This window comes from Motacilla alba, chromosome 8 (genome assembly GCF_015832195.1).
Source record: "Motacilla alba alba isolate MOTALB_02 chromosome 8, Motacilla_alba_V1.0_pri, whole genome shotgun sequence".
In the NCBI taxonomy this organism is placed as follows: Eukaryota; Metazoa; Chordata; class Aves; order Passeriformes; family Motacillidae; genus Motacilla; species Motacilla alba.
The window spans coordinates 26,162,663-26,176,954 of NC_052023.1; the positions used below are offsets into that span (position 1 = coordinate 26,162,663).

Sequence of the window (14,292 nt, forward strand, 5' to 3'; positions counted from 1 at the left end):
AAAGTTGTTTTCGTGGTCAGGAATGCGAGAGCGCTGTGGAAGGCGTTCATCTCCCTGCTTCCTCCGCGGGAAAAGTGAAGTCACTTCCCAAGAGCCCAGACTAGCAAACTACTGTCCTAAATCTGTGCCGTCTGCATGCGTCAGTTTCATTCCGTTTCATTCAATTTCATCTACGTTATGTTTTGGTTCGGGCTGGTTTTTTTCTTTTTCCTTTTTTTTTTTTTTTCCCTGGTTGTTTGTTTCATCTCTGGTGGTTTGTTTTATTTTTTAAGCCCTCTTCCACTCTCTCCCGACCCGTAAGCTGGTAGAAAATTCTTATCCTTAGATAAAAGTACTTGAAAACCTGCTGATACCATCTGAAGCAGGGACGGCGGTGAAGGAAATAGACTTGCTGACTTTCCTCCTGGATAAGTTCCTGCAGTGCCCTGTGTACTTTGCTCCTGCTGTCACTCTCTCGAAGCTGTGTTGCCGCGAGTGCTTGGTTTGAGAGTGCTGTGAATAAGCAATACCCTACCACATTTCACAGCTGTATCCATCCATCGTGCGCCTGAGACGGGGAAAAAACATTCAAAATGTCAGCTCTTGTTTAAAACAGAGAAAAAATCTAGTGACAATTAAGAAATAACTTGCTTTGGTAAGCATTGCTTGTCTTTCTCGCTGTCATGCTCTAGTCTCACAACCGCGTGTTTTTTCAGCTAAAACTTTCAGAAGGGCAGGTGTGCTTTCAGTTTCCAGAGAGATCTCTTGTTGATGGTACAGGCAACATTTTGTTACTCCTTTAAGGGCAGGAAAGGTGCTGTGGCTTTATTGAACCAAACCTCTATGATATAGGCCAAATCCTGACTGCCTGTCAGACCAACCTGCCTCCAGACTGTATAAATGTTTACTGGGCCTATAAGGTTGGTTCTGCAAATTATGTCTCTGCCTAGGTTTCAAGTAGGATTGTAGCTAACTCTGTGGGTTAGATGGTAATAATTATATGATTAATAACTTACTTTGTAGTTTAAACTTGAAAAGACTACAAATACAGTTACAGTATGCACAAATTGACTCCAGTGTTGTAAGAATGCTGCCAGTGAGTGTCCGGAGGGGAGCCAGCACCAGCTGATGAACCCCAAAACTCAGTGAGTGACAGAGCCTTCCACTACTTCTTTCTCTTTTAGGCAGAGGTGGAAAATCGTGCTGGGTTAGTTTTGTTTTATTTATTTGATTTTTTAAATTACTGCTTATTTTCTGAAAGGACTCAGGGGCTGTGAACAGCTTGGCTGTACAGAGGAGAACTGTAAAAATTGCTCTGCACTGTTTGTTTCAAAATGGTTACAGCGAAATGTATTGCTTTGTTAAAAATAGCGTTCAGTTCTTTAAAAAGTGATTCACAGATTAAGTTGTGGTGGTGTTAGTCAGGGCATTGCAAAAAGATCAAGTTTATAACGTGGCTCTCTTGTGTTCCTGGTGTACTCCCTAGCATTTCAAGACAGTGCGATGTGGCTGCTACTTCTCTCATCAAAGGGACTGCCACAGTCAGGAAGTGAGTAAAAAAACTAATCTGGTTAAAAAGATGTACTTCTATTTCTTCTTTTTTTTTGTTCCCTGAGGTACTCTGATTACAACAACTTCCTGACCCAGCTCACTTGCCTGGCCGTGTGGCCGCTGGCTCAGTCCAGAGGAGGAAGCTGAGTGTTGCTAGGGGAGAGAGGGGAGCAGTCTCAGGTGTGGTGATGGTCCTTAGCTGGGACCTGGCTTTATGGAGAGTGGCTTCATGGCAGAAGCCAGTGCTGCTACAAGAAGCTACATTATGGGTTTGATTGACTTGTGGTGAAGATAGTGAGAGTGGTGACTGTTTTTTTTTCTGCCAGTACTGTCTCACATTGATTATGAAGCCATGGTGTAGTTTTTTATTGGCTTTTGACAAGCTTAAATGGACTCAAGAGCAATCCATGTGTCTGTGTTCTTCCTTGGGCCCACAGAAATTGCTGTGGTTTTCTTTTTTTCTCTCCTTTGTTCATCTGTTCTGCTCTCTGAATTTTTTGGTGAGTTCTTAATTTCAGGGAGTGATCTTGGCATTGTTGAGGGTTTTTTGTAAATTTATTCAGCTCTAATTTAAAAATAATTAGTTGTATATTGCTATTACCTCTGCTGTAATAGGAAGGCTATTTCAAACTTGACTGACCTTAGTAATTACACACTTTCTGATTTCTAGTCTAGATTAATTTGTCATGGGACTATACTCATTTTATGCACCCCATGGACTGATAGGTTTTATTTGCACTCTTGATCTTGGTATCCAAAAAAAAAAAAAAAGGCACTTTTAACTAAAAGGATGCAAAAATGTGTGGAAATACACCATGGAAGGTTTGTTTGCTCTTTGGGTCACCAGCTACACTAATCATTCCTGTAATGATTCCCAGCTTCTCCCCATGAATTTTAATCTTGACCTATTAAGTGAGAATTAAAATGCCCCTTTCATGCATTAACACTGAGCTTCCTGAAGGTGTCCTTTTAGTGAAGGTTAAGTTGTTTTCAAGTATATTTTGATCTTACTCTGTTCTACTGGTACAGCTGTTGAAGGAGCCATTATTGTAACCCGGATTGGTGAAGGCATTCCTTGTTCTTTGATGGAGTCCTAGTCCATGAACAGAGACTGACATGTTTGAGAATTATTTATTTCACCCTTTTCCTGTATTCCTAACTTTAAAGAGAAACAAAACCAATGTGTCAATTATTAGAAAGCCTCTGTGGCTTTTAAGGTGTTTATTTAAATTTGCTGTCAGGAGTGTTCCCAGAGGGGACTTTGTGATGCTGACAAACCAGTTTGTTGGGTGTGACTGTTTGTAAACAGAACATAAATACATGAATGGGGAACCAAAATCTTCTTAGCAAAATAGATTGCTCTGAAAGGTGAGTAAGGCCCTTGTGGAAAACATGTTAGATTGTGTCTTTCATGGAATATTTCTTACTCTTTAGAAAGAATAGCAGAACTGTCTTTCTAATTTTTTGTAAGTGGTCAGAGGGAAAAAGTAGCTTTTGCCACAATGAGATGGGTCACAGCCATCTGCTTTCCTACTCTTGTCATCCCTGTATCATGAGCTAGAATATTGAAGAAGGTGTGTTTTTTTTTTTTTTTTAGATCAAGTAAGCTTAAAAGTGCAGAATTTTTCTGATGCTGAAAACATGTTCCCTGTTTGGGGGGGAAGCACAGCAGTACAAAGGGAAGAAGTTCTAAGGGCAAGAAGATAAGAGATATGTACATTTCTGTGTGCAACACTGGATGTAGGCTTACTGTATGTACAGGAGAACTGGAATTTTGAAACACATGATTGAAAGTAATAAACCTGATGCAAAACCTACTGAAGGAAAGTTTCTAATATAGAATAATTGGCAGGTCAAATAGTAAATTCCTCAAACAGAGTCATTTAGATTGGAAGGGGCTTCTGGAGGTCATCCAATCCACCTCCTGGCATATATTAAAGTAGGAATAATTTAGATAAGATTGTTCCAGCCTTTAACACCTTTCTGGGCAATATATTTCCACATTTGACTGCACTCAGTGTTTTTTTTCTTTCCTCTCTCCCTTTAAGGTAGTTGAAATTCACTTTCCAGCTTGTCCCTGTTGTCTCTTAACATGTCAGTGTCCACCATCCGGAAGAGTCCAGTTCTCTCTTCTGCAGCCTTTCATTAGAGAGCTGACAGTAATAAGGATTCTTTAGAGCTCTTTTCTTGACCATATTGTGCAAACTCGGTTCCATCAGCCTCTCATTGTACACCATGTGCTCCTGCCATCTGGCCAGCTTGGCCACTGGACATGCTCCAGAGTGTCTGTGTGAGTCCTGCACCCGGGAGCCCAGACCTGGCTGCGCTGCAAACGTGGGCTCACAGGCGCTCAACAGAGGGGACTGATCATTCCCTGGACCTGCTGCCTGGGCTCCTGCAAACAGCCCACGCTGTGCTCAGCTGCCTTTGCCGTGGGCATCTACTGGTGACTTGTTTCCAAAATTTTGTCTGCTGGGATCTCCAAATACGTTTCTGAAAGAGTGGGTCTTTATCTAGTTTGTGTTCAGCCTGTCTTGTCACAGGAGATCCTGCCACTGATACAGGACCCAGCACTTGTCTTATTGAACTTCACAAGGTCTTGCTGGTGCCTTTCTCCAGCCCATCCAGGTCTGAGTGGAGCTGACCACTCCTCCCACTTGGTGTCATTGGAAACTTCCTGAGGATGCAGTCTGTCCCATCATCTAGATGATTCCTAAAGACATTTGGGTGGTACTGCTGGCTTCATCCAGGTGATCCCTGAGGAATGGCTCTGCACCTGCTTGGATGGAGCTTGGTACAGCTGTGGCTGTTCTTTCAGCTCAGCAGTCCAGGCAAATTCCCAAACACCTCATTGCTCCCTTTCCCCGAGCCTGTCTCACCAGTTTGGCTGTAGGGATGCTGTGGGAGACTGTTGTTACTGGCCTTCTGTGCTCCGTGCTCTTCCATCCTCTGCTCAGCCAGTCGTCTCCTTGCAGTAAGCCCTTGCGTTCTTCAGGCATCACTTGTCCGTGGTAAATCCATGCCAGCTATTCCCTATCATCTTCCTGTGCTCCTTGAGCAGAGGGATGCCTTCCAGGAGGATTTACTCTATAATCCTCTCGTGGATGTAGGTTAGGCTGGCTGCTCTGTGGTTGCCTGGATTCTCCTGCTTGCTCTTGAAATTGGTTGTGATATTTGCCTTTTTTCTGGTCAGAAGGAGCCTCTCAGTCTCACGGCCTTTTAAAAAGTGGTAGAGTGTGATACCTCAGCTTCATTGGCCAGCTCCCTCAGGATTCTTAGACATTGCCCATCTGGTTACATAGATTGTACGTTTCCAATGTCCTGAAGTGCTTCCAATCTTCATCTTTCTCTTTTGGAGGGGACGTCTCACTCCAGCGGACTGCTGCTGGGCTCAGGGGTCTGGAAGGCTTCTGAGTGGACCTTGCCAGTAAAAACTGAGGCAAAAAAAGCTACATGTGTGTCATCCTTTTCCATGTACTTTGTTAACGGGTGACTTGTTCCACTGAGCAAGGACAGTACTCCTTCCTTACCTTTCCTTCTGCTGCCAGTGTTGATTTTTCCTAATGCCATCCTAGAGCCTGTGTCTTTGGGCTGCTCTTGGGTAGCTTCTCCAGCATCTGCCTGCTGGGTGCTTGTGAAGCAGAGATCAAAACTTCTGTATCTGTAAATGTGTAAAACTTTGAAATTAGTTGAAGTGTTGGCTAATGGATGATTCTAACCTCAGCTTGTTGTGGTTGAATGGAAGATTTCAGTTCCCCCTGAACAAGCAGCAAGCAGTATCAAGCTCTTGTATGAAGGGGTAAGCCCTGCCTGAGATGTAGAATGCAATTTGTACCAAGGAGACAAAGCAATGAGAAAAATGATCCACATATCTTTTTTTAAAATTAATTTTCTTCCCCCATCACTAAAATAACTAACTCCAAGTAGAAATTTACAGCTTCAGTGTAAGACTTTCCCCTTTCATTGAAAAGGCGATGTTAATATTTAACAGCAAGATGGGTGGATAAATACTTGATGCCATCTGTACCTAAATGTTTCCAGTTGGAATTAATTTAATTATTTTCTGTTGATGTGTGAATCCATTTGAGAAATTATTGGGATAAACTAAAATGTTGGAAATTGAAGCATTTTTTATTCAAGACAAATAAGGGAATGAGTTCTTGAGTTACAATCTGCATAGACAGTCTGAAACTAACTTCTTGGTTAGTTTAAACCATGTGCTTGATGTATCCTACAGTTTCCTAACTGGTGTGAGTGTGATTTGTGCTGATGTTCTGGTGATTCAGTGGTATCAACGTAAAGCCTTGGGTATGTCAGTTACTGATCTGGTTGTTCTGTCCAAATAGGGCTTTGGTATCTGTTTGGATTAGAAGTACCCTTTTTAGCATGGTTGGGAGTTCTGAGGTGTTTTCTGCTATAATAGAAAGATTTTGAAGTGGATTTACTCTTTGAATGTGAAACAGTGCACATTAACTGTGGTAATTAATGGTAAAATTGTAATCTGCATACTTGCCTTCATGTGTGATCTTTCATTTTACATTAGGCTGCTGGCAAACTCTAATATAGTAAGGCTCATTACTAATGATGGTGGACAGCTTCCTGTCTTAATTGCCCAAATTCTTGCTATCTCCCACATGACTTCTAACTAGAGAAGAAAAGGTGAAAGGGCAGGGAAAAGGAAAGGGAAAGGTGTTTTTAAGGAGCAGTAAACTGTCAGAACAGGATTTCAGTCAGTGAGAGAATCTAAGAGTGGATCTTGAAGGCTGTTTGCTAAATGGCTTCATAAGGTTTCCATGTCACTCCTGGGTTTAGAAGTGAAATAAGTTGTTTGCTATCATTCAGTGTATCAGTGACACAGGTAAGGAATGAAATCAGTGTGAATGTGACTGACAACAAAGTCCCTTCTCAGCACATGCTATAAAACTTGTCATGACCAATCCGAGGTCTTCTCTGCAGGTAAATAAATAAACACAGCTCTCAGGACCTCTCTTACATTTTGTGTGTGTATGTATTTATTTATTTAATTATTCTTAAATCTACAAAACCTCTGCATGTTGTACTGCAAGGTGTGATGGTACAAGTTTCCGGAAGACAATTACTTAGTCATTATGGGATAGTCTTGAGGTTACGCTTCTTGTCAGTGGTAAGAGATGCTCAAAGCTCTGACTTTCAGGGTGTTGAGCTAAGTTAGGTAGCTGTGCTTTCAGTTCAGGTATTGCTGACCTTTCTGATAAGGTCGTGGCTGTTGTATGTACCTCAAGTCACACAGCTAAATTTTTTGGGGGTAGAAAGCATATTGCAGATGCTGGTCTGTTGCACTTGTCCATGAATATGACTTAATTTTTTGTTTTGGAAGGAAGAAAAATGGGAGTTGATGCTTTGTTCAATAATCTTATTCAAAGGATTGACTTTTAGTGTAAACTAATTGTATAATTAGTTTTGATAATCTTTGCTGCTGTTTAGAGAAGTAGATCCTGTTCTGGTAAATTGGTTTTTGTTTTAACCAGAAATGAATTTCCTCCTCTGTTCCCTACAGTGTTTATTTGAGAAGTAGTTGCATTTGAATGCTTTGCTTTTCTGCTGAGTACAGTTCCTCAGGAGGTGTTAGAGCTTCACAGTGGTGTAAGAGTGGCGTGTTTCCAGGTGGGTTTGAATGTTTTGGTTATAAATTCTGTAGCAATCTGCCTTTTCTGAAGTTCCTTCAGTGGAAAACAGTTTAAAGAAGATCAGTTTAAATATTTTGACTTGATTACTGCACTTTGCAGAGATCTGGTGTCTTGTTATCCTCTAGTTCAGCACAGTAAGTAAGACATTTTGTACTTCAATAATTTTAATCTTTTAATCTTATTTTCAGTAAGACAGTTTGTACTACAGTAATTTGTGCTTCTATTGCCTATGCAAAATATTGCTGTTTTTTTCTGAAATTAGAAAAAATTATTTTGCTGAGATCCACAGATCTATTGCAGTACACAAATTTGTAAAAATGCAAATACCTATTTATATTTTTAACAAATACATTACAATTTTAAAAGTATGTATGTGTTATTTTTCTCTATGTTTTCTAACTCTTTATTCTTGTCCCAAGATTTTAATTAAGGGCAAAGGCTATGCTGTGCCTTTTCAGTGCTCAGGCCTCTGCAGGCAAATCAGTGTGAAAATAAAATGCAAATATTCTTAGTCTAGTGCTTTGTCTCTCCCTGTGTGTATTTAGATACAAAATACAGGGTCCAGAATTTTAATTTAGAAGTCAGGGGAGAAATTTAATAGCTGGCAAAAATTGGAAAATAATTTGGAAAATAATAATTTTTCTTGGTGTTTAAATAAGATATTAGTGTTTTTCCCCTTATTAAGAGTTTGAATGCTGCAAGCTGGTATTTTTTTTCCTTAGAAGCTTGGAGTTTTTTGAATTAGCTGTTACTGAGAAACAAATACTAGGTTATATGATTTAGACGGACTAACCTGAAATGCATGTGGCAGGAAATGGATTTTTTTTTCTTTCGCTCTGTAAACCCTTCATTTTGTTTTGTTCCACTGGTGTATACTTTCATGATTTCCTGCTATTTTGAGGAGAACTCTCAAATAACTGCTTGGTGGCAGTGCTGCATGGCTGCCCCTGGTGCTGGCTGCCGAGTTTGGTCTGTGTTCTGTGCCTTGTTGTGCTCACTTTGGTGCTGGGTAGTGAAGTGTGGTCTTAGCAGAGAAGGTAGGAAGATTTGCAGCTTTTTTAAAGGCCATTTTCCACCTCCTGCATCTTCCAGATACTACTGAAATCTGGGTAGCTTTTCAGTACTTCTGCCTGAACTTAAGTGTTTGTGAGCACAGGAGTGCAAAAGAGCAGTGGAGTCGAATGAGAACTTTTTGTGTGTGCCAGCAGTTGTTTTTGGAGGAAAACTTCAGCTGGAGCTTGAGTCTGGCAGTCTGGTGACATTGGTCTCTTCTGTTTCTGTAGACAGTTTGTGTTTGCTCATAGAGGTACACTCATACCACAAGAGGTGTTTTTAACACTTCCATACTTGATTCCAATTGTTAAAAATCAGTGTTGGCAGTATAAACTCACAAGAAGTCAGGAACTGATAATGAGAATTATTCTTGGACATAACTGTTAAACAATTCTGAGGAAACGCGTAAGGAATGGAACTCAGCAACTGATTTTTACATTGTTTTGAAGGTTAAATCTTACTGTTTATTCCTATTAGATGTGTACAAAAACTGTGAGGGGAGAGGGCAAATGAGTTGATCAAAATGTCCAAGAAAATATTTTGTCAAGTTTTGAAACAGTAATGTGAAGTTGGAAGTTCTTCATAGTTTTTTGGAGTAATAATTTGCTTTTGACCCTTATAGCTTCTCCTTTCTGATTAATCTTTCATCATATTGAGACATCAGTAAGTCAGATTGAACATAAAGGGGTCTGACTGAAGTATGGTTTAGAATCAAGCTTTTGACAGTAGCCAGAGAAATCAAAGAGTGTAATAAGACCAATTCAAGTGATCCTTGTTCCAGCAGTCTCTCCCAGTTTCTCTCTCTAGCCTTTGTGATTCTGTTTTTTGTTATTTCTGGCAGTAGTTGAGCTCCAGAGGTCTCACTGGGGAGTATGGAAAGAGCAGGTGAGTTTTGTGTACGTTCCCCAGGAAATTCATGTGAGGTGCCACGGCAATTCTACATTTGCACAGTGCAGTTTATTATCATTGCTTTTGCTGGGGCTTCTGAATGCCCCACGGGTGACTTTGCACAGAGTCGGCTCTGACTCAGATAAGGAGTGGGACGCTGGTGCTCTTCTGGCTCACTCTTCATATTTAAAGTGAGCATATTTAAAGTGAGCAGGGACACAGTTTTGGGTAATTGGGATGGGGCACAATTTTGGTAATTGGGATGGGGCTGGGCCCAGCCCCATCCCCAGTGGGCACAGCTGTGAGAAGCAGGTGAGCAGCACTGACAGCAATGAGCCATGGAGTGCCCAGGGGCACTGAGCAACCCCCAAAGGGAGCAGAGGGCACACAGGGGCACTGCACCAACATGAGGGGATGAAAGGCTGGGCTGAAGAACAAGAGGACCAGATGCTTGCAGCCTTCTGAGGTGCTCTGGTGACGCTCTGTATGGGCTGAAGCTTTCTGGTAGTGTATGGTGGCCATCCTGACTGCAACATGTGCTGTGACAGGTTTGGATTCCTTGCATTGAAAATGCTTTACTTATTCCATGGGTTTGTTCCTGGCAGGGCAGCACTGCCCTCTCCGGCTCTGAGGCTGATGGAGACACTGCCTTTGGCAGTTGCAATCTCTTAACTGTCTGTTTGACCTTCAGTAGCTTGTCCAAAACTTAACACTCTTAGAGATACGGGCAGAATGTTGAAAACAAGGTGGAAAAGATAGGTTTATAGAACCACTTCATAGAGCATGGCCCTTTTGTTTGACCACTTCACCTTTCTGTGATTTTTTTACTTCTCGATTAGCTGCCTGTAACTTTGTTTGTTTCCTTAAGTTAAAGTATTTTGTGGAGGTATTCAATGTGTAAACATGGGTAGTAAGGTTTCATGTCTACTTTTAATGAACACCATGCATCATTTATGTTGAAGTTGATGGTACAGTGTGGTAATATTTGGAAATCTCTCTGAAACTCTGTGAGTGAGACTCTGATTTTTAAAAAAAGGAAGAGAAAAAGGCATAATAAACACAGATTTTTGTCTTCTCGTGTCTTCTTTTATGCAATTAAGTGAATTTATCAAACCAGAAATATGATGAAACACTTGAAGTCCAAGCTGCTGGTGGATAGCCAACCTCATTAGATAGGTACTGGGTTTGTTCATGATTGCTAATGTGAGACAAGAAAATAGCATCAAGAAAATTTATGACTTTTGCTGTATTTTTGCAAGATTTTTTGCTGTCATTTATTCCCAGAATACACATTGCAAACCTCAGGGTAATAATTGTCATAACTTCCAGTTTTGTCTTGGAGGAACAAGGATTTTACTGACCCTGGAGGCAGACTGTGCAGGGCAGTGAATCAGGATTTCTGGAGGGTTTCAGTGACGTGGTGACACAGGATAAGGCATTTCTTTGGCATGGACAGGGGCTGGCACCTGGGATCACTGCTGCCTTGTCTCATACTGCTCTTCCATATGGGCTCTTTTGCTCTACATCATGTAATTATTTCTGGACATAGCAGCATGTGAAGAAAATTCCTAGTTGAAATACTCAATTTATTTAATGGACAGAGGTTGTTCCATTGATGCATTAGACCCACACTGTTATTTTTACAGTCAGGGAATAAACCACTGAATAATCTCCTTAAAACAAGGATTGCGTCATGCTTATGCTTTCATCTGGAATATAGGTCATTATATTTTTGAGTGGTGATACAGTTTGCTTACTTGGCTGGTGATTGGTTTCAATTTGAATGCTGCCTGCAAGCATCATGTAGCAATGACAAAAAAAGCAACTTGGGTTTGCCAGACTCCAGCTTTGAAAAATTGCATACTCTTACTTACTACTTTGTATTTTTCAAAGTTAAAAAATCAATTACTGGCTGCAGAAATTAAAGTGTTAGTTTTCAGTTGGTGTCATGGAAACAGCGGGAAAGTGTACTAGAGTTGCTTTATCCTTGAGGCAGAATGAGCTACTGTGTAAATGAGTAAACCTGTTTGCCAGAACTTGATGTATAAACTGTGGTTTGTTGATTTATTTTTGGTTTTAGTATTTTACACATAAAGACTGGTAACATCCCTATAGAGTAGCAGAAGAACACTTACCTGCTATACTCTTTGGGAGGGAATAGAGAGGAGAAAGTGTTTAACCCACCTAAGGAAAAATATTTTATTCTCAGCCACTTGGGAGAAACCTAATTGGATAAGCTAACATCAGCTCTACTTTGAAACAACATCAATCAGTCTGTGGCAGCAAGAGGCAAGTGTGCTTGTGTGCTCTCTTCTGTGTGTGGACATATCTTCGGCCTGAAGATTTATTTAAACAATTGTTCAGAAGAATCCCACTGAGTTTGTTTTGTCTAAGGTGCAGCTTGTCATCCACGGCTCCTGCTTGCTCAAATGGTACAAGTGAACAGAAGGAAGCCCCCAGTTTGCTGGGAGGCTGCCTTTGTAGCCAGCAGCTTTCCTGACATGCTTTCACTTACCTGGCACTTCATCTAGTGTTCATGATGCTTCTGCCCCCCAACATGTATATTTTAGGGGCTGAGATCAGTTTTTTCAGTTTGCCTTGCTTGAGTCACGCTCCAGCTCAGTACCAGCCATATGCCCACCATTCCTCTGGGAATGGTACTTCACCTCCGTGGTTTTAACTTTAAACTAAATAAAAGCAGTATTTTTTTCCCTCAAGCAGCTCCACACTGTGACTGTGTAATATTTAAGTGGTTCAGTGGGTTGTGTGTAGCACAGAGATTCATGTCAGGAAAGCTGGTTCTCTCCTTTCACTAAATGTCTCAGTATTCACACTGAGGTGTGATTGACAAGTGCTGCTTATCATTTATTTGAGGAGATGCAGATGTAGTATGTTTTTGAAGGAGAACAGACATTTTCTTGTTTGTGTAGCTCTCTTTTGATTCTTTTTTCCTTAAATTGCTATTCTTTGGCTATGAGATTGATTTTGGCTATTGAAGTGTAAAAGGATCTGGAAAAACCTCTGTATCTAAGCACCGGGTACAACAATTCCAAACAGTTTGCCATCATGAACAGACTAATTATTTGCTGTTGGCTACATAGTGGGGGTTTGCTTTTTTAGAGGAGACAGTGTTGCCAAAATAAGTCAGTGGTTACTTTCTGGTTGTAGGATTTTTTGCTTTATTTTTTGTGGCATTTTGTTTGGGTTTTTTTTTGGTTTTTTTTTTTTTTTTTTTTTATTTGAAAGGATTTTTGTTCTTAAGAGTGCTTTTCTGGAAATAAGTATTTTTTATCTACATGTATGTGTTTAAGGTACAGTGATACAGCTCTGTTGCTTCTTAAACTGATTTTATTTCTGGGAAATCATATCAGTAAGCCAAATAAATGGTTGTTTGTTTTTTCCATTATGTTCTTTACATAGTGTTTCACTGCCAGAGATAAGATTGGGAAACAGTTTGTGGATAATACAACAGTTTTTACTATGAACACAGAGACAGTTTCTCATAAAAAGATTACACAGAGAGAAGTTGAGATTAAAGCTGAAATCGCTGTTGCGGTCAGTGAGATTTAAACAAACTGATTTTATGACATCTAGAATTCTTCTGCAGATGTCAGTAGAGAAGAGGGTTTTGGGGCAGCTGGTGAGCTGTACTGCCTCAACATAGAGAATCGTATGGAATTTTATCAGGTTGTTTGGTCTTTCAGGGGAGAAGCATAGAAAAGGTGAAGTTTTGTGTATTTGCATCTCTTGTGGCTTTCTGGGGAAGGTGCCCCCCATTAAAGGTAGGGAGCTCTTGGGGTGGGAGCCAGGCTGATGCAGAGTTTAGATACATTTCTGATTTAAACATTAGTACATTTAGATTTTTATACATTTATATACATTTAGATACATTTCTGTGATGTGTTTGTGCCTGTGGCACTGTCCATGTCCTGTTCCCTGCGGGGCGAGTTACCACAGAGAGTCACCTCACCACTTCAGTCATCTGGAAATCTGAGTCATGGCATGATTGCAAGGCCCCTTAGTTTAATGCTCACTTTGCTGTCATGCACTGTTCCCTGTAGCTCAAAAAAGGGAATAAACCATGCCTTTTGGTGTATAGTTCTACTTCAGACTTCAGTTAGCAGGGGACTAATTTCTGCATAGCTCTTTTGGACCTTCCTCTTCACAGAGGTCCCAGACATTCTCTTGAGTAACCATAGTTCTGAGAATAGGTATAACTTATTTCTCAGTTTTTGGGGTTTTTTTTGTAGTTTGAGGCAAGCTGTATGGCCTGGAAGCCTGCCTTTAATACAAGCCTGTCTGTAATACAGGATGCTGTTGGAGGAGCTGCTCTGCCTCCTGGCTCTGAACGCACCATCTAACCTGAGTTTCAATCCTTGGATCACCATTGGCAGAACAGAGGATGTATTTTTCATTTGGAGCTGGACTCCACCAGCAGCTCAAACCAAGGAACTGGCCTTGGAGCTGAAGCAGCTGAAGTGCTTTGGATTTGCTCTTTCCTGTCCCGGACTGTCAGCTCCTCACTGCTGGTTGCTGCCCTCCCAGAAACTTTAAACTGGTAAAGCAAATGCTAAACCTCATTCCTCGGGATTCTGAGCCAGCATTCAGCTGTTGAGGTCATCAGGGAGTAAACCTGATGTGATTGTAGACTGAACAACTTCTATATGTTCTGACTAATGCAGTCAGAAATAAATTCTTACATTCTTAACTTCAAACTTTTCCTCAAAAAGGACAATTAAAAAAATGAGATGCTTAAGTTTAGTAGTGGGAGTCTGTTCCAAGATTTTGTTCCTGTCTAGTATGTCAGCTGTCATTTTTTTCTTTACTTGTATAGGAAAAGGGAGGTTTGCAGTGCATAATTTGGTGATGAGTAAAAAAAGAGGACTAGGGCCAGTGACACAAGGGAAATGAGAGTGACCATCCACTCACTGCTGGTAACTGGGAAGTCCAGAATGTGTCTCTCTTCTTGTTACTAAAGAAAAAAAAAAATTCCGGTGTTTTTCTTTGCCTCAAAAAAACATTAATGCATGATTCTTTCAGAGAGATTTTGATTCTTTTTACTGTTTGTTTGTTTTTTTTTTCAAAAGCACTTAGCTGAAATATTAGATCATATGTCTTTATAATGAAAATCAGAAAATTTTTCTCTTTAGGTAGC

At 40.6% G+C, this 14,292-nt stretch overlaps 1 protein-coding gene across 4 annotated transcripts in view; it reads left to right on the plus strand.

The window, feature by feature from the left end:
• The window catches only part of RABGAP1L (RAB GTPase activating protein 1 like), a 227,785-nt gene that overhangs the window by 429 nt on the left and 213,064 nt on the right, over window positions 1-14,292 (plus strand). Inside the window, exon 1 of one of the 4 annotated variants that reach the window (XM_038144431.1) lies at window positions 7,055-7,173. The exons of 2 other annotated variants lie outside the window; for them this stretch is intronic. The gene's annotated coding sequence lies outside the window, so the exon portion shown is untranslated. Of the gene's footprint in view, window positions 1-7,054; window positions 7,174-13,475; window positions 13,696-14,292 lie in introns of those variants that run through there. One more of the 4 variants, XM_038144432.1, reaches the window with a different exon arrangement.